Source organism: Palaemon carinicauda, chromosome 31, assembly GCF_036898095.1.
Source record: "Palaemon carinicauda isolate YSFRI2023 chromosome 31, ASM3689809v2, whole genome shotgun sequence".
Classification (NCBI taxonomy): Eukaryota; Metazoa; Arthropoda; class Malacostraca; order Decapoda; family Palaemonidae; genus Palaemon; species Palaemon carinicauda.
This window is the reverse complement of record NC_090755.1, coordinates 26,248,304-26,270,367: the sequence shown is the minus strand read 5'-3', so window position 1 is coordinate 26,270,367 and position 22,064 is coordinate 26,248,304. Positions and strand designations below refer to the sequence as shown.

The 22,064-nt window shown below is 32.7% G+C and overlaps 1 protein-coding gene across 2 annotated transcripts in view; it reads left to right on the top strand.

Moving 5' to 3' along the window:
• LOC137624362 (tyrosine-protein phosphatase 10D-like) overlaps window positions 1-22,064 on the top strand; it is a 303,867-nt gene that overhangs the window by 126,384 nt on the left and 155,419 nt on the right. The window lies entirely within an intron of this gene.

Sequence of the window (22,064 nt, the reverse complement as noted above, 5' to 3'; positions counted from 1 at the left end):
ACGCATACATGTTTTATACGTATAAAAATATGGATATGTACGTTGTAAAAAGATGATACACACATACAGTGTATATATATATATATATATATATATATATATATATATATATATATATATATATATATATATAATATGTGTGTATGTGTGTGTGTATTCAAATAAGCCATATATTATTCTACTTTAATATCTGAATTCTATATATACCTCGGGATCAGAGACCCATGTGGGAATTAACTTAAAGATAGCAGCTTCTGTTCGAATATGAAAAACACGTCTTATGTGTAAAATTTATCATATATATATATATATATATATATATATATATATATAGTCCGCACAGGTAATTACGTTAGTGGCATCATTATGTTCCCTACACGAATATGCATTTTCCCGTTTTCCTTGTTTTGGTCAGTTTTTATGAAAAGGGCGTGGATTTTGCTATTCTATATATTCTGCGACAACAACTGTATTGCTAACCCATAGCTTCACCTAGTAACTTTTGACTGACTCTAGCTGAGCAGTTTTATATATTGTAAATATTTGGAGATTCACCTTGAAACCTTAGTTAATTCAAGTATTCAGAGATATTTTTTAAGTATGAAAAGTTCAAAGATCCTTTGAATATTATAAGAAAATATTATAAAAAAATGCAAAATAAATGAGCATAGGCAGAACCACATATGATACAAGCGTGTACACTGATGTACACATATTGTTCCATCCATAGTTCTCACAGTTCTCTCATTCTTCCTTCAAGTGACTCATTAGACACTCTTAGAAGGTCAGGTGTTTTCAGAGGGTTTCAAGATTTTTTTTGTAATTTCACTTTTAGAGGTGTTTCGAATGTTTGAAATTTATATTTTTAGTGGTGAGAGTACTTGCCCTTACAGTCTATAATGTATTTTATATATCAGCATAGTCTCTCTCTCTCTCTCTCTCTCTCTCTCTCTCTCTCTCTCTCTCTCTCTCTCTCTCTCATACTTACTATTTTTTACCCGAAGCAACAGCTGACCACGAAGTACCTTATGGTCCACTGCACTTTCTAGCAGCACTACTCTTGCTTGAAGGCCAGCGAGTTGGAGTCCAGAGATGGATGTATGAAAATTAGGGGGATGAAGGTGGGCAGAAAGTGCTGGCTGTTGATAGTTTAGCTGTCTCTTTTAGTTGTTGAAAGTCAGTCTTAGATTATGAGTCAGTAGGGTATAAATTGTGTTAATTACTTCCTTCATACTGTTTTAATAACATACTTTGCTTTAGCCCAATTTTTGTTAGTTCCATTTAAATGATTTTATGTCGTATGAATAGGTTATATCTGGTATATATTTGTTTGTTGATTTTCTGGAAATTCTCGAAAAATCCCTCATCTCGATTGAGTTCATGAACTCAATTTAGTTTAATTTCAGAAGATGCTTACTTCTGAAGTAGAATGATGCAATATTGACATGAATAACGGACATTCCAGTGCAGATATTTGCAAGAGGTTAAACTTATTTTTGTTTATTTGTCAAATTCCAATTGCATATAAATACTTGAAAAAAATATGCTGAAAATCAACACAAAAACACAGTATCAGTGGTACCGAAAGCTTCAAGAACGATGGCCAGGTATTTTGTGATAAATTCTTTGAATTTAGTTATTTATATTTACTTTCTGGTGTGTAGTTAACTTCGTATGCTATTGAGCTTTTTTTATTTTTATTTTTTATTGCTATCTTCAATATTTGAATAACAGAATATAGGAGTGGAATGAACACGATATGTTTATACTTAAACTTACATACATCATGTTAACTTTAGACCAAGTAAATAGTGTCACTCAATTTCTAGAGCTTGGTTATCATAATTCTAAAACGTTTGAATAAAAAAAAATCCAAGATTAATAAGTTTTCAGTGACTGAGTCATCTTATTTTCATATTTCAACTAGAAAACCTCAAGGTTAATGAGTTCTATTGTTTGAGTCTTCATAGTTTCTTAATTTGAGGGAAAGCATTGATTACCTCAATACTTTCCTCATTACTTGGGTCCCACTATTTCCGTTTTTAAATTGGTTTGGGTGTTCCTCTTCGGTAAGAAACCCATGTTCTTGTTGTATTTTCTGTTGTTGTACATTTGTATTTCTTTCGTATAGAGAAGAAGAGTCATACTTTATTAGGATATTTCAATCTGTGACATTGAGATACAGTAAAAAAATATGTAGTCAACGAAAATTAATTCACCGATAAATATTGAATCCGGGATATTGAATTCATTAATTAATATGCTGCTTAAGTAATGTAATTCACTTACAAATGTATCGAAAAGTGGCTGTGAATTCATTGATGAATATTTAGTTCAGGAGAGTAGATTCATTGACAAGTATTCATTCTGGGGAAGTGAATTTATCGATAAATATATTGGTAAATGTCTAGTTTGTGGATTTTATTTTATCGATAAAATTTTCATTTTTGGGATTTGACTTCATCGAATAAAAATGTTCATTTCTTGAATTTGATTTTACCAATGAAATAATCAGTCCTTCGATTTGAATTCCTTGATAAAATATTCAGTCGTTTGATTTGAATTAATCGATAAAATATTAAGTCCCTTGATTTGAATTCCTCGATAAAATATTCATTCCTTAGATTTTAATTTCACCAATAAAATATTCAGTCCCTTAATTTGAATTCATCGATAAAATATTCAGTCCTTTAATTTGATTTCACCAATAAAATGATCAGTATCAGTCCTTTGATTTGATATTATCAGTAAAATATTGTCTTTGGATTTGAATCCCTCGATAAATATTCAGTCAACAATTGAGAAAATATTCAGTAAGCGGAAGTGTATTTGATCCCTGAGATTGACAATTCATCCTTTTTTCAAGAAGAGAACTGGGTTCAAACTTCAGGAAGTACTCGTAAGTAACAAAGAATATTCTCCCAAGCCCTTTTTTTAAGTCATTTCGTCACCTCGACCTTTTACTGTTGCATGTTGATCTTTTCTTGTATTGCATGTTGCAATTCCATGGTATGAGGGATGAGGTGTTCATTTGCAACGCTCTAATGCTTGTTATTTGACACAGCTTTTGGCATCGTTCAATGAAGGACTTCTGCCAATTCTTCTTCTTCTCCATCTTCTTCTTCTTCCTAATTATTATTATAATTATTATTATTATTATTATTATTATTATTATTATTATTATTATTATTTGGTTTACCTGAATGAAGTTTATGTATGTTTTATGCAATAAATGAATGTAGAGAAAAATTTGTTCATATGAGAAATATATATCTTAACTTCTATTACTATTACTGCAATAATTATTACAATTATTGTTATTATTATTGTTATTATTATTATTATTATTATTATTATTATTATTATTATTATTATTATTTCTAATGTGCAAATGTCTAGAAAGAGACCTAAAGTGAACCAATAATCTGTTAAGGAAACTCCCATTGAAAGTAAAATAGGAATAACATTACGAAACCCAACTAATACGTCATCAGTAGAGTATTTCGCCCCAGGTGTACTGTACAGTACTGCAGCAATACAGAAGAGCCTACAGGAGTATTGCGTACCGCAACACCACTATCATTAAAGTGCCATTACATTCAAGGATATGAAAAACACCAATACTGTTATTCACTCCTTTCTCTGGAGCTATATATACACGAGGAACCAAGGGTCAGATGACAGGGATCCTGGTGAGAGAGAGAGAGAGAGAGAGAGAGAGAGAGAGAGAGAGAGAGAGAGCCGTTACACGTACTTTTAAACCGAAAAGAGAGGTGGAGACACGAACTATCGTAAATACATACTCACAAATGTATATTTTAAGAACGCGAAAGAGGAATATGAGACATATCCAGACAGACTAGGAATATGAATTTATAATAGTAATTAGTAAGTAACGAATCATGAATATTAGAGGGGACGAAAAAGAATGAGATTTTAATCAACGCAAGTGGGGGATAGAAATAATTAATGTAGCGGATGATTTATATTATCAAAAGGAGGAGATTTACCAGACCCATGAGTCAAGCTTGACTCTTACAGACCTGGTCTAATATTTAGAGAGAGAGAGAGAGAGAGAGAGAGAGAGAGAGAGAGAGAGAGACTGGAAATAAAACATAAAGCGCAACGCGTCAACAGGAGACTTCAACGTCAGTGTAGGGAGCTATCCAGGACCCGTTTGACAACTTTCAGAAACGGAGGGACACTCGTAGCACAGATAATGTGGGACGCAGACGGAAGCGAATTAACTCCCATGTAAGGGAAGCGTTAAGATAAACATTCCCTTTTCTAATATATTTATAAGTATTGTTTTTATGGAAAGAGTCTCAAGGGAACAACTTCTGAATACCGATGAGACATTGCGCCAAGTGAACTGATTTGACCTGATTTTTATCTTCCTAAAAAAGCGAAAGGGGCAGGAATATTATATGTTAGCGATAGATTTATAGCATTATTCTGCGAATATTGTGGGTTGAAGAGATGGGAAAGTCCAGACATGTACTGAAGGGGATAAAAGCAAAACCCTCTTTTTATAAAGAATACACTTAAATGTATATGAAGTTGTTTGGATTTAAAAAGATAAATATCATCAATGGTTGTTGATCATAAAATATGTATTTGATTAGTATCTTTAATGGACGATTGCAATTTGTTTAAATCAATCTTTTATATAAAAGTGTTGCTAATAATCAAAGCTGAAATGTTATAAAGTACTCTTATTTCTTCTTTTTTATGAGATATTAAAAATACTGCTTTTTTACCCAATTTGTAGTTGACCTTCTACGGGGTGTCTTGTAAATGAAGATTACGAGTCAGTTGTCTTGAAACTCTTATGGAGAGAGAGAGAGAGAGAGAGAGAGAGAGAGAGAGAGAGAGAGAGCGGGGGAAGACGAGAGGTCATGCCAACTTGCATGGCTTCCGTTATCTTAGAGTCTGCATAATCATCGCTTCCCTCTACAAAGATGTTAACTCTCTCTCTCTCTCTCTCTCTCTCTCTCTCTCTCTCTCTCTCTCTCTCACATAATATCTTTAGGCGACATAAAGATAATTTGTTAAAATATAGTAGATGATCAGAAGAGGGTTCATAAACTTGAGTCGAGTCTAGAAGGTATAAATATGAACAAAATATTAATTGTCAGTCACCTGTAGTGATTATTTTTACAATTTACCAGAAAAGAAGTTATTTTAGATGTTGGAATCATGAATTTAATCGTATAAGGATCATAGACTGATGGCCATTGCCAAAGATATATTTAGTTCAAGTCCCTTTATGTTCAAACACAACGCAACCTTGGATGCTGTGTCATCTTTACCTGTGATGAAATCTGCATATTGTATTCGACAATAATTAAGGATTATTTTGAGGATTACAAAGGAAAGGTGGCTGGAATAAAGGTCGTTGAATATGTGTAGATTTGTAGTTAAGGAAGTTGGTTGATGCTAACATTAACCAGAGACAGTTTTAGAGGTTGTTTGCCGAAAGATGGGTGGAATAGAGATAGGCGATTATGAGTTTGCGTTTGTGTTTTAACTGTTTACAGCAGGTAATGGTGAAGGTTAGGCAGAATATGAAGATGGTAAGAGAGGTCAGGGGAAAGGCCGGCGGGGATTTCTTTCTCTTCTCCTTACGCTTGCTTATCTGTTCCTCTTAGGTTTGTTTTATCTTCAATATGCTTCTTTCACCATTATCTGAGAGTTCTTTTTAGTGATTAGTATTTGGAATGTTTTTATTCTTTCGTTTAACTGTTATGTCGTTGACCCCTGACTTTGCGATGCGAGTATGTCTTACAGAATTTCAAATGTTAAACGCTATATGAACCACATGGACATGAGTCTTGGTATGACAATGAAACAATATCCAACAGATTGTGTAGATTTGAGAACGAAGTCCTCAGAAGCATATTGGAAGTTACATGGCAGGACAGGATAAGAAATGAAACTATAAGAAGAGTTGGAAGATCCAGGCCTACATGGCTGAGGACTATAAAGCGGGAAGTAGGAGATGATGAATAGAGAAGTATTGATTTAAAAGCTCAAGATAGGGACGACTGGGAAAATTTATCAGAGGCCCTTTGCTGTAATAGGCGTAGGAGATGATGATATCAACCACGAGAAAAAGTCTCTCTCTCAGATTAACGAAGTTGTCGTAAATATTTTGTGTCCCACTTCTCCACTTTTTCTCTCTTGCCACTCCTACCTTTTCCCCAACTGGTGACTTGCCTCTCTCTATCTCTCTCTCTCTCTCTCTCTCTCTCTCTCTCTCTCTCTCTCTCTCTCTCGCCGTTTTGTTGACCGGCGTATAGAATCTGAAAATAAATACCATTAACTTCACTTATTTCAGATAACAAATAAGTTATGAATATTTCAATTTCATCTTCTGTTCCTTCACCAAAATTTATTTTCCTCTTAATTGGTGATGATGAATTGCGTCCGAAACCTCCCGTATATACGCAAATGTGCACAAACGCCTTCGCCGTTCTTCGTACGCTTCCATTCATAATGGTGGTGGGTTTCATTGAGAGAGAAAAAAGAAGAAAAGAACCACAATGGTTCATCGCGTATGCGACCTCATGGGTCTGACAGCTAAAGCTGTTCACAAGGCTTGAGTATTATTATGGAATGGCTTTTTTTTTATAAGAAAAATGCCGACATTTTAATTTAATTCATACACATGTCCTTGGCTTATTGTGAATTTGACCTAAAAGAGTGTGGCATTTCCTACTTATTCTTTATGAAATAATAATAATCATAATATTCATGATAGTAACATAATGATAACTTATTCCTATTATTATATTATCAGCATTACCGTCATCATCATCACTGAAGAATCAAATTAAGTATTAATAAATCATGGTCATCAGGAGTCCACTTTAGAAAATAATATGATATTTCCTGAGCATAAACGTTGCAAATAGATTTGGTCTCCGCACCCAGCGCATTGTAATGCACTGACGTAATCATGCATTCGTCTGACCCAAAGGTAAGCGATGCTGAAAGCGCACGCAGTCAGTCTCCCGAAACTGGGACGAAAGTATTTTAAAAGGTTACGCATTAATACATATTTTAAAAGGTTACACGATAATACATATTTATAAACACTTTCATATACACACGCACACACACACACACTATATATATATATATATATATATATATATATATATATATATATATATATATATATGTATATATATATATATATATATATATATATATTTATCCGGTCACGATCAGTGGCATTGGAAGGTTTATGAATATCCGGTCTCTCCTTTGCCCTTTAGTCGGAGGAGAGGGAGTAGGCATACATTGGTGATAGGGGTACCCCGAGAAGTACACTCGGAAACCACAATCTGTGTGTGTGCTTGTGTACATATCTTTCTGGGGTACACTAGTTTATATATATATATATATATATATATATATATATATATATATATATATATGTGTATATATGTGTGTGTGTATGTGTATGTATACACATATTGGTTTAGTGGTTAGGATGTTCTTAACAAACATGGATTGATTACGAATTCCCATACATCTGTTTATATGCAGACACAAATCCCACTCGTAAATAAAAAGGAAAGACGTAAAAAGAAGCAGTTACCAAATTCCATCATAAAAGTAAAGCGAAAGTTACTGAGAAGTGTGTCACGAAAAGGGAACTTTGGTGAAATAAGAAAATCTGCAGCGGAATTTGCAACAGAGGATGTTGCAAGTTTGAGCGGAACCATTCTTTTGCTTTGCAGATATTATGGGAGGGTGTTGTTATAACCAATGTTATTGTTGTTATTATCGTTGTTATTGATTTTTCAAAATTCATTGAGAATTTATATAGACAGTAAAAATCCTCAGTTAATATAATCTGAGGAAAAACCATAGTGGGTGGCATTATAATTATTATTATTAATTATTATTATTATTATTATTATAGTAGTAGTAGTAGTAGTAGTAGTAGTAGTATTTTCGTTGTTTTTGTTATGATTTTTACTACTACTATGTCATCAATATCATCACTTTATTAATTAAAAGATCATTATTCTTAGCATTCATTAGATTTTTAAAGTTTATTACTTTTTTTACTGAGTGGTAATGGCTATTCTTGAGTTATTGTTTTTCATTAGGTTTTGGAAATGCTGGCATCTTTAGAATGGTACCCTGTTGGTATTATTATTATTATTATTATTATTATTAGTAGTAGTAGCAGTAGTAGTAGTAGTAGTATGCTTGAAGAGTGAATTACTGAATTATTTTGTTTTCGAATATATTTGAATCTCCAAAAGAAATTTCGTACGCCTTTTCAAGCCGTAATTAAAATAGACTTGGATTCTTATTGTTGTCTGGCAGAAAACTGAAATATATATATATATATATATATATATATATATATATATATATATATATATATATATATATATATATATATATATATATATATATATATATATATATATATATATATATGACAAATGAATATAGAAATCAAGCATATTAGTCCTGGTTCTCATGACTTCAAAATTTCCACCGTAGCCTTGGTTTTTCGGACTCTTAACGCTGGGTTATGTATCTATATAATAGATGTTTTTTTCTTTTTATCTTCTCTCATCTTATATTTATTTGCTTCTTTATTCACTCTGCCCTTTCTTTTCGTCCTACAGACCTCCTACTTTGCGGTTCTTTCATGCTTGAAAATTATGATAATGATAATAATAATAAAAATGATGACTATAATATGTTGATATGATAATATCATTAATGTTGATTTTAAAATATTTTATTTTAATTGTTCATTACTTCTTATATCGTTAATTTATTTCCTTATAACCTTTCCTAACTGGGCTATTTTCCCCTATTTTCCAAATAGGGTTGTAGCTCAGCTAATAATAATAATAATAATAATAATAATAATTGATAATGATAATAACAATAATTGATAATAATAATAATCAATAATAATAATAATAATAATAATAATAATAATAATAATCAATAATAATTTATAATTAGTAATAATTTATAAAAATGATAATAATAGATAATTAATAATTAATAATAATGATAGATAATTAATAATAATAATAATTAATAATGATAATTAATAACTATTAATTAATAATAGGTAATAACAATCAGCACCAATGGTTTTAAATAAAAGCAATAATCAACTTCTTTTAAAAGAACCTACTTAAATAGAACATTCACCTGGATTTTAGTAAGAAAATAATAATGCAATCATTATCAAAATGATTTGATGATAACGTCGAGTTGCGTAAGGATTGCAACCAATGGCATTTAAGTAGGCTTCAGTTCCAGTTAAACCCGACTCGTGGCCAGGCCACAATTAGGCCGACTGACGCTGGTATTAGGCTGATTGCAGCGCTGCCTATAATGACGACGTTATTATTTTCTGCGTCAGTTTTCTGCCGTTCGGTCGAGTATGGAATTAGGAATGAGAGGTAGCAAGGTATGTCATGTTCGAGTAATTAAGATAATAATTGTGCTGCTAACTCTGTGATTTCACACGCAGCCCACAACAGGAACCGTTTTTGAGAGAGAGAGAGAGAGAGAGAGAGAGGAGAGAGAGAGAGAGGAGAGAGAGAGAGAGAGAGAGAGAGAGAGTCTTCACGAGGATGATGTTCACCCTCTGGTGGGAAAGTTGCTGTTGAAGAGTTGCTATCAAGAATTTCCAATTATAATCTGTACTTTTATATACTTCTACAATATTTCATTCGCTTATAGCAATTAAAAAATTCTTAATGCCAAGTAAAAGGCGAAGCTCTAGCCTAACATCCCATTAAGATTACATTGATTAATATAAGAGCAGATATATTCCTGAGATAAATGGCAACCCGAATCTTAGGTACAGGTTGGGATCTCTTCCGTAAAGCGTTTCATTTGATATATAAGATGAGGAAACGAAGTTATCAATTGAAACACTTGCAAATGTTTGCAGAAATATACCCATGTGGACTAAGTGAGCGAACCTCTAAAGAAACGTCCGAGGAATATAGAATAGGAAATGATTCACAGATTATTAACCCGTGTACTCGTCTAACGGACCAACAAGAGGCCGCTTCCTTTTACAACTGTCGTCAGTGTTGTTATTATTTTTCTTCTTTGAATAAATGGAAACATAACTTAAGATATAACCTTTTTCATTAGATTATACTTTGCTTCTTTTGCTTTACACCGTATCAGTTACAGCGTAAAAAGGAAACATTTTGCGAAATCAATTTTGAAAGTAAAAATTTCTACCGAAGTCAAGGGTCTAACCAAGATGGCTGCCGGATCTATTTATTGAGTGGATGTGGGTGTTGGAGGGGTGGCAGGTAGGTCGTTGAAGGACGCCCACTCTTGCAAAGCAGTGGAATGCCTTTTTTTTTTCTTTTTTTTTTTAACGGCACGGGTCTTCCAGGGACAGTTTGTTTCTTTAGATTCCTCGAATAGTGATTTATGCCTTTAAGGTGTCCCCCTAATAGGAATACCTTTATTTGTACATTCCTTTTACAGGACTCTCTCTCTCTCTCTCTCTCTCTCTCTCTCTCTCTCTCTCTCTCTCTCTCTCTCTCTCTCTCTCTCAATGATACAAACAAACCGTTGAATGTATATTTAGCGTCGTAAACGATGTTGAATTAAAAAGAAATAGTCATGTGATTTTTATATTAGAGCAGAGGCCAATGGGTTGAGCAACGTAATGGTGATTTCTTACCCATACCCTAAGAAGAAAATGAATGAAGTTAGGCATATATTTGAGCAAATCGGTAATGCTCCTCTTTCCCCCTATGAAAGCATTTCCACTTTGCTGAAAAGTAGGATGAAATATAACAAGGTCAACCCTTGCACAAAACTAAATAAGTTCACAATTCACTCATTAGACAACTGAGGAACATTGGATTATTTTACCAAGTAGTTAAGGCTAATATCTACTAGTCCAAACTATTTTCAAACCACGTAACGCAGTGGTCCAGACTTGGTCTTGCATAGGCAAGGTCTGTGCTTCGATCCCGTCCTGCCTCTCACCAGTCGACTCAACGGAGATTCTTAAATATCAGGAAGGCTGTATATTTCTGGATTTCCTCTTTTGCTACTTCATGGGGTTTTGTTGTCCATTTTTGCAATAAGGTGCATGAAAAAATCAAAAGCTTTTACATATATACATACATACATATCTATATATATATATATATATATATATATATATACAGCTGTTACTAGCTCACTGCAAACATAAGGCCTAAGAAATGCCCTTCCTCTTGCGCCTGTTTATGGTCTTTCTATGCAAGTCCATACTCGCAAACTCTCTTAGTTCGCCAATCCATCGTCTTCTCTTCCTTCCCTAGCCTCTTTTGCGATCTCCATGGACCCATTGTGTTATTCTTAATGTCCATTTATTATCTGTCATTCTCAATATGTGTCCTGCCCATGTCCATTTCTTTTTCTTACACGTGGTGTGGTTAGAATATTCTCCAATTTAGTTTGCCCTCGTTTTCACGTGACTCTCTTTCTTTCTCTTTGTGTTATTCCCATCATTGCTTTACTTCCTGTATAGATATTTTCAAGTGTTTTGACGTGAGATTCGTGTGTTCCTTATTTTTGAAGGGCTTTCATTACTGCTGAGGTTTTGACAGAATCAAAAGCTTTTTCATAGCCTATAAATGCCATTAGTTGGTTAATTACATGGTTATGGTCAGTTGTAGAATACCCACTTCTAAATTCAGCTTGCTCTCTGGGTTAATTAAAGTATAGCTCTCTTTCTATTCGGGCTAATATGATCTTTATGAATATTTTGTATAATTCGGAGAGCAAACTTATTGGGCGGTAATAATTCACACACATACTCACACTCACAATTTTCTTAGTTTTTTTTTTCTTCTTTTAAAGTTTAGTGCCAGGTTTTCTTGTTGTTCCAGGTTATTTTTTTTCTTTTTTTTTCTTTATTATAAGTTTAGTGCCAGGTTTTCTTGTTCCAGGTTAGGTGTGTTTTTTTTTTTTTTTTTAAGTTTAGTGCCAGGTTTTCTTGTTGTTGTTCCAGGTCAGTTTCATACTTTGAAATAGCCATTTGTAAGTTACTTTGTGAGTTGTAGTGAAGTGGTTTAATGTTAACCTTGTGTTCGTAATTGCTTTCATTAATTTGCTAAATACTAATCGGATTTTGTTTTGATAAAGATCGGCAGTTCGATAAATTTAATACCTACAGCTTCCCCTTTTTTAAGATTTTAATAATTTTAATATTTTCAAAAAAGCATATGTTTAGAAGGTATAATTTAGATTTTTACTAATCGTAGATTTTTATCTCCTTTATTCTCTATCGATAAGAATTACTTAAAATATTTTAGACATCCCGAATTTATCCGGACCAGCTGCGGACAAGTCAACTTTGCCTCGTTAGGCTTGTTAATATCCTCCCTTTTAATGCTGATGATAAATGCCTTTAATTGGAATAAGTTGATGTTATTAAATATAGAATTCCAATGAGGTTAATGTAATCACTGCACCGATAGTGACACCTTTCACCATCTCTCGTCATTTGATTTTCATTTTCTAATTTAATTTCTCCATTCTTGTGATCCCTTTCCAACTCTGAAGAGCATTTCAACAAGCTGTTCAACTCCTCGAACTTATCAATCTAAGCTGTTTGATATTTTCCTTTCCGTCAAGTTTTGATTATTTTTTTTATATGTTGAACAGGCTGACTTAAGTCTCATTATAGTTTAGATCTGAAAGATGTGTTTCAATGTTGTTGCTACTCTTAAAATATTGTAATTGTTCATTACCTCTCTTGTAGTTTATTTATTTTCTTATTTACTTTCCTCAATGGGCTGTTTTCCCCCTTTTGGAGCCCTTGAGTTTATAGTAGTCAAAACCAAGGCCTTGTAGCATTCTGCTTTTCCAATCAAAGGTCGCAGCTAAGCTTGTAGTAATATTAATAATACTATTCATAACTGTCGGTGATCTCTATGGAATTTCAGATATGGACAATATTCTGTGATTTATCAGTTTTATGTCATTTTATTATTTTTTTTTTCATAATACAACTGTCATTATTATTAGCTTCAGATAGATCAGATAAGTTTAAAAATAACAGATTTATAAGTATTATAGGGTACGTAAACTGTTAGGTATTATTGATAATCGTTATCTTAAACAATTAATCATGGTTTCTAAAATTTGATTATTTTTAATCCAATTTGTAATTTATAGAAATTTCTTAATTTCTTTTGTAATTTGTAATGTAATGACTTTCATAATTCCGTAACTTGTGTTGTACGTCCATGAAAATGATAAATTATAATGAAATTGTATTTGTTGTCATTGTCACCTCATTCCGAACAAGGCTGTGTGACTAATATTAATGAAAAGGTTACGTTTTCTTCGAAGAATTATCATCTATTCTGTTTCCGTGTGAGATGTTTCGTATTTACTTCCCCCACGTCTTCTCTCTCTCTCTCTCTCTCTCTCTCTCTCTCTCTCTCTCTCTCTCTCTCGAATGTATTGGTTGTTATAAGGCGTTGTCTTTTCTTCTCAAGTCGTCCTTATAAATGGGTCTCCAACTTCTGTTTCTCTCTGCCTCTTGAGCGAAGAAAAGCTATTCATTTATATGGATTTTAAGGAAAGTTTTTTGAGAAATGAGCTGTAATGTGCGTAACAAACATATATTAGATAATGCACACGGTTACACAAATATAGGCTTTAAGATGCTTCAATTAGCTACCACAAATAGTTACCTTTATTGGTTAAGTGTTTATTTTCATACGCATGCATTCCCATATATATATATATATATATATATATATATATATATATATATATATATATATATATATATATATATTTATATATATATATATATATTCATATATATATGTATTTATATATATGTATACATATATATATATATATATATATATATATATATATATATATATATATATATAATATGATTAGCCGTTACTAGTCCACTGCAGAACAAAGGCCTCAGACATATCCTGCCACTTGCGTCTGATTTATGGTCTTTCTGTGCCAATCTACGCCCGCAAACTTAGTCGATCCATCGTCTTCTTTTCCTTATTATTTCTTTTACAATGTCCAGGGACCCATTGTGTTATTCTTAATGCCTATCTATTATCTGTCATTCTCATTATATGCCCTGCCCATATCCATTTTTTCTTTTTTTCAAGTTGTTAGAATATCCTCTACTTTAGATTTCTCTCGTATCCATGTTGCTCTTTTTCTGTCTATTAGTGTTATTCCCATCATTATTCTTTCCAATGGTCTCTGAGTTGTAGCTAGCTTATGTTCTAAGGCTTTAGTAAGGCTCCAAGTTTCTGATGCATAAGTTGATACTGGTAGGACCATCTCATTGAATACTTTTCATTTTTAGAGAAAGTGGCATTTTAATTTCATGATTTCATTATGTTTACCATATACTGAAAAGAAGGATAAGCATAGGTTGGAGAGCATTTAGTAAACATTATATATATATATATATATATATATATATATATATATATATATATAATATATATATATATATGTGTGTGTGGGTTTGCCTTTGTGTTTAAGTGATTGTGTGTCTAAATACATTTGTCTTGTGTATGTTTTTGTAGGATTAAACATTATGAGAAGTTCATTCAGTTGCGTTTGGGAAATTAACTTCCCCATATAGTTTCCTCGGACGGTATTTGGTTTAGGTCATGCCGGTCCTAAGCTTGAACTAGCCAAAGAAATGTATTACATACTTTGGGGATTGAAGGACCTAATTTGGAGAGAGAGAGAGAGAGAGAGAGAGAGAGAGAGAGAGAGAGAGAGAGAGAGAGAGAGAGAGAGAGAGAGAGAGAGAGCCTTGGATGTCTCCTTTTCCCAACCTTGGTAAATATTTTTTTTCGGCGTGATGACCATCATCGTGATTATGATGTTTTGGGGTTATGAATGACTCAGTGTGCCTCATGAGTAAGATCCGTTTCCGTCTTCTGGTATTACCTCGACACATGAAAAACTAGAAAGGAAATTTTATTGCGAGTAATTGAATGCAGAGTCTCTCTCTCTCTCTCTCTCTCTCTCTCTCTCTCTCTCTCTCTCTCTCTCTCTCTCTCTTAAAAGATCTACAAAACCCTGAAATGTAAGTATATGCACAGGTGAAAAATATAGTATTTTACTTTACATCCCAAAAATAAAATAAAGTGAAGACTTAATATGAGTTCGTTTTATTGTAATTTTATGACGTCATTCACGTGATAGATATATATATATATATATATATATATATATATATATATATATATATATATATATATATGTTATTTTAAGACAACGTATGAGATGTTATAATGACATACCCGTTATTAATAACAATACTGCCTTAGGACTCGCATGTCTCTTACCTCCTTAGGAATAACCCTTTCGTTAAGATCCCCCTCTTGCTCTCTTCTCTATACTGCAACTATAGGCTTACCGACAGTGGAATGATAATAGATAATTATCTCCCTTATATAATAAAGAACAAGTGTCTGCCTATATATCTATATATATTATATATATATATATATATATGTATATATATATATATATATATATATATATACATACATACATATATATATACATTCATATATATATATATATATATACATACACACATACATATATATATACATATGTATATATATATTATATATATATATATATATATATATATATATATATATATATATATATATATATATATATATATATATGTATATATATACATATATATATGGTCACACCCACGCGTATAACTACTGTGTTTTTACCATTCCTTTGAGTAGGGGAGAGGAGTAGTCATACCCTGGTGAGAGGGGTTGTAGTTAGGAAAAGGGGAAAGGTTGACTATGTGTGTGAGCGTGTGCGTGTGTTTGCATATCCATCTATATTTAGCCGTCATTTTTTACTGATCGCGTACACTACTAGTAAGAATAATCTGACATGGTAGAAAGAAGTGAAAGGGAAAGTAGCGCCGTAATGTGATGCCTTTCTTGTTGGCCCAGTTATCATTTTGATTGGCAGCTAAATGATCGGCTCATTTACGGAAAACACAAATTGCTGAAGCGTGATCGCTTTCATTCGAGGCAGTCAGTTTGACTGTGGTGTAGAAATATCTTTTAGACAGTTTATTTATCTTTGTGTTGTAATGTTTGGATGAATAGGTTTTTCATTATAAAATATGAAATTTCCGTGTGTTGTAGTATTTAAATTTTGGGCAAATATTGTCTCTTCAACAGCGAAATATTACATCCATTGTTATTACGTATTATAATCCAGAAAAAAATCACCCGAAGAGCGTTTACAATGGCCTCTTTCATTAAAATATTCCTTTTAAAAAACATTTTATTTTTTACTGATTTTATTCAAACGAGACTTTAAAATATACGTAAAGATTGCAATGATATGAGCGAGTTCTTGACCAACATGTCAAAATATTCATGCAGTCGTGCCCCGGATAAAAGAGAAGGTTTGATGGTCTGGTCAACTGAAACTTGCAGCAAGTGTTATGGGTCAGTGGTAAACCGTTATGAGTCAAAATGAGTCATAAAAGTTCATAAATGAATTAAGACTTGACTAACACGTTACAGGATCTTTCTGAAGCCAAGGGTATTTCAGGGACGTTGTCCGAATCATCTTTTGAAATTATATGTTGTGATAAAAACCTGTCTTGGATTGTTTCCTAATCTTTTCAGTGATAATACGTCTAGTGAGGAAATCGATTGCAGAATGTGACGGCACTAGAATACTGGTCATCGCCAAGAGAAGTCCAGCAAGATTTACAATAAATAAATATATATATATATATATATATATATATATATATATATATATATATATATATATATATATATATATATATATATATATATATATATATATATATATATATATATATATATATATCATTATATATATATATATATATATATATATATATATATATATATATATATATATATATATATATATATTATACATCCTTCAGGTCGATAGAGAATTACGTTGAGCGAAAACGAAACAAAAATAGTATCGTTTGTCGATACGTGGCATAAGATTTCGTTTTCTCTGTGAAATGACAACTTGAGAAAAACCAGATATATGTAGATCTTGGGTAGAGCTACACACATGATCTTGCCGCGGAGTAAGAGTATGGCTGGGTGTAATATTTCATAGCCAGGTGTACGAAAAATTCCTACTTGCCTCTAACGTGTTCTAAACCTTCTCTTTTGACATTTTATTCTACAGAGATTTGAAATTTGAAATGGTTAGGGACATTTTCCTTTCCTTATGCGATATCACGTAGAATCATTTTTATTAGAATCTTAACTTTAAAGAAATAATTTCACTTTTAATGACATTTTAATGTTAAAGAACCCTTTTGCTTCTCGGTCGTACCAGTTCTGAAATCTTTATACATGTCATTTTAATATGTTGCACTTTAGATTTCTTTAGTAATGGACGTCCCTATCTTCCAGTGTAATATTTAATGATGAGGTTCATTGATAAGAAATGATTAAGTTGTTAAACTTTTAACTTGAAGGGGAATAGAATAAGTAGTATTACTGTGATTTATTACTGGTTGATATAAAGAAAGAGCCCGTGCTTGCATCAGGTATACGTGAAACCAACCAACCATATTTGGTCTCACTACAAGTTGTCTCTTGTTAGTTATCTCCAGGACCCACATATGTGTGTACTGGTTATCTCTTATCAAATGTGCCCTGGAGAGGAGGTCACTTTTTGGATCTCAGCATAACTTTTAGGGCTGAGGATGATGGTCCACTTCCTTTTTAACCCCTGCAGCTACCAGCCACTATCAATTAACCTATTCTGTACTCGATTTATTTCTTAGAGGTTGGAAGAGGAACACTGGATTTGTTTTAAACAAGAAAATTGTTTTTGGATTTTTTTTTTTATGGAAACAAGTGATTTTTTTTTGTGGGGGGGAATTGAATATGTTTTTTTTTTTTTTTTTGGAATGTATTTTAGAAACTTGAAATTTTTTTTGGAAACTTTTTTTTTTTTTTTTTTGAATTGTCACTGAGGGATCGATCTTGAATTAATCAATGGGGTTAGAGGATTACCATCTCTGAACCACGGGGACCTAGTTCTTACTATTATTACTATCATTATCATTTGAAGAGAAGCAACTTTCTCTTGTGTCCCTCATCAAATCGGTCATCGTTTCAGGAAAGGCCCCTTGAGGCTACGAAGTAAATACCGCTACAAAGAGCGAGTAAATTACTCTTTGGTAAGAATAAATTGTCTATGGAAGGAGTAAAATATATACTTTGTGGAGCAAGAGTATTTATTCCGGCCTCCTGATTACAGACGAAGTAATGAAGATGACAAGTGGTCACCTTCAAGGTAGTCCCGGCGTGATTGCTGGTAGCAATTGGAATAACTTGTCGTTTTAGGAAAATGCTGGATGGGTGGAGCAGGACCATGTGAGGCTTAGTGGGCGTGGGTGGAGGGGAGGGATGGTGTAGGGGAGACAGGAGAGGAAGATGCTATTTTAGAGGGGGAGGGGGAAGGCTTGAAGGAAAATGAAAATGGCCTGCATGATGGAAGAGTGGAAGTGATCAACGTATCACAATAGACTGGCGGAGAGAGTGAAAGTCTTGGTGTTTAATCATGCTTTTCTTTTTATGAAGTGTTCTGGTTTCGAAAGTGGTGGTATGGGATACACACACACACACACACATATATATATATATATATATATATATATATATATATATATATGTATCGAAAGATAGATAGATAGATAGATAAATGGTCTGCAGTAATGGTTCCAAACGACATTGTTATAGAATTTGTAGCTTCTCTCCTCGTTGATCTCTGGAGTAATTTTTATCATTGTGTATTGTACCGCATATGTTATATAGAATTTAAACTTAAACACAATAGTTATTTATATATATATATATATATATATATATATATATATATATATATATATCTTCTCCTTTGTCTGTATCTTTTCCCCCTTTTATGTGGGGTTGATGTTTATATATATATATATATATATATATATATATATATATATATATATATATATATATATATATATATATATATATATATATATATACATACATACATACATAAATAAAAAAATTACTAACATTTCACCCGTAACAGACTGTGGCCACACAAGCACACGTTCATGTTAAGGCGTGCATATAAGGTCTCGAATGCCGTGCATTTTGTGGCTTTCGTGAGAATTTCGACTATTCTTTGCTCCCGAAGCCGGATGTATATCACTTTTAATACTTGGTTTTAGCTCAATAGGCGATTGTATAGATTACTTATATTACGCGCTCCTTGCTCTGGTGGTTCCCTTATTGTTTTGGCTTTGAGTTCGTGCGTGTGTTCTCAACCTTTTATTATTATTATTATTATTATTATTATTGTTATTGTTATTATTATTATTATTATTATTATTATTACCAGCTAAGCTACAACCCTAGTTGGAAAAGCTGGATGCTATAAGCCCAAGGGCGCCAACAGGAAAAAATAGCCCAGTGAGGAAAGGAAATAAGCAAATAAAGTATATGAGAAGTAATGAGCAATTGAAATGAAATATTTTAAGAACAGTAACAACATTAAAACAGACCTTTCATATATAAACTATTAAAAGAGGCTTATGCCAGCCTGTTCAACATAACAATTTTGCTGCTAGTTTGAACATTTGAAGTTCAACTTCCCGATTAGGAAGATCATATCACAACTTGGTCCCAGCTGGAATAAAACTTATGAAATACCGTATAGTATTGAGTCCCACGATGGAGAAGGCCTGATTATTAGAATTAACTGCATATCTAGTATTACGATCAGGATGGAACTGTCTGGGAAGATCTGAATGTAAAGGATGGTCAGAATTTTGTAAAATCTCATGCAACATGAAAAACGAACTAATTGAAGAATGGTACTAGAGATTGATATCTAGAAAAGGAACAAGAAATTTAATAGACTGTAAGTTCCTGTCCAACAAATTGAGATGAGAATCTACATTCCTCTCTTCATGAATTGTCAACCTTAGTGCCCCCCCCCCCTTTTTTTTTCATTTCCTTCAAAATTCTACCCCCACCTTTCAAAAAAAAAAAAAAAAAAAAAAAGCTGATAAAAGATAAACTCAGAAAATTAATAAGATGTTCATGATGAAAACACTTTTATTTTATAAGAACTTAATTTATTACAAACTTGACAGTAATAATTATTTTGATTGATGAACAGCGTTATGAAAATATTGAATCAACCTCTCCATCTCCATTGTATGATAAAGAGGAGATATCTATCTATATATATATATATATATATATATATATATATATATATATATATATATATATATATATATACATATAACGATCCTGTCACGCTCAGGAGGAAAGTAGTCATACCCTGGTGAAAAAGGGTACCCCGAGAAGGATTCTCGGAAACCACAATCTCTCACAAAATGCCGAATCAGCGGGTTGTAGTAAGGAAAGGGGAAGGGGGTGGGAAGGGTTTAATGTCTGTGTGTATGTGTACAGTATATATGTGCATTTCTATCTAAATATTTAGACGTCATTTTAGACAGCTCGGGTACTCTAGTATATTGTAACATATCAGTGGAAATTGTTTATTGTTACCCATTTGATGTATTCTCTTGCAATGACAGAGTGGTGCATTTTATATAAATTTTGATTTCGTATAATATTTTGAAATTTATAAACGTCTGCTATGGCCCCCATGAATTTTATGGCCCCCACGTTTGAGAGCCCGTGGCTTAGAGTGACCATATGCTTATTTTCACTTGCATACTGCTTGAATGTGGATGCATGCACTAGCTGCTAACGTATGTGATCATTTTAGAAAATCCTATGATATTTATCAACTAATTAGTAACTGATTATTATTATTATTATTATTATTATTATTATTATTATTATTACCAGTTAAGTTACAACCCTAGGTGGAAAAGCAAGACGCTCTAAACCCTAGGGCTCCAACCGGAAAAAATAGTCCAGTGGGGAAAAGAAACAAGGAAATACACAAGAGAAGTAATGAACAATTGATACAAGATATTTTAAGAGCAGTTAAAACATTAAAATGGATCTTTCGTATGTAGACTATTAAAAAAAAATAAGGGAAATAAGATAGAATAGTGTACCCGAGTATACCCTCAAGCAAGACAGCTCCTATTCAAGACAGTTGAAGACCATGGTACAGAGGCTATGGCACTACCCAAGACTAGAGAACAATGGTTTGATTTTGGAGTGTCCTCCTAGAAGAGCTGCTTACCATAGCTAAAGAGACTCTACTCTTATTTACTGTTGTCAGTGTTGGATAGTAAGAATCTTTCGTGATTATGTAGCGCTGTTGCCTAATATGCTTTGTGAACTTTCTGCTAAGAAGGGGCTGTCAATGTACACCCAGCAACAAAACTGGTGTCGTCTGGCCAGACCTGACTTGGAGAGATCATGCCCCTCTTGCCCTGAAAGGTGGCTGACGTTAAACAACCGAGACATCGTTAGGATGGTTTGAATGTGAGGAGGAAGGAAATTACCGATATCACTCAAAGAAAGGCGATGAAGAGAGAGAAATTTTTTATGCTTTTAAGAAATGTAATCTAATATTATTTCGAAACTAATTCATCAAAAGATTTTATCATAACTTTTTATGTGAATTTTCCTATCCTATTTCTATATAAAATTTTCTTGAATAATATTTGAACTGACTATTCATATTAATATTCATAACATGGAAATAGCCTTCATTTGCATTTTCTTAAGCAATTCCTTTCTCTCTCTCTCTCTCTCTCTCTCTCTCTCTCTCTCTCTCTCTCTCTCTCTCTCTCTCTCTCTCTCTCACATACATACACACTGTAGCCTATGCATTATATGTAGGGGCTAATAATGTATCGTTTCAAATAGCACCTATTGGGTCACCAATCATTAATAAGTGGCCTTTGTTCAAAATTTTGAAGGCAATGAGGTTTAAAGGTTTAGTTGTTGATTTCAGTGTTTTCCTTTGATTTCGATCATGAGCCA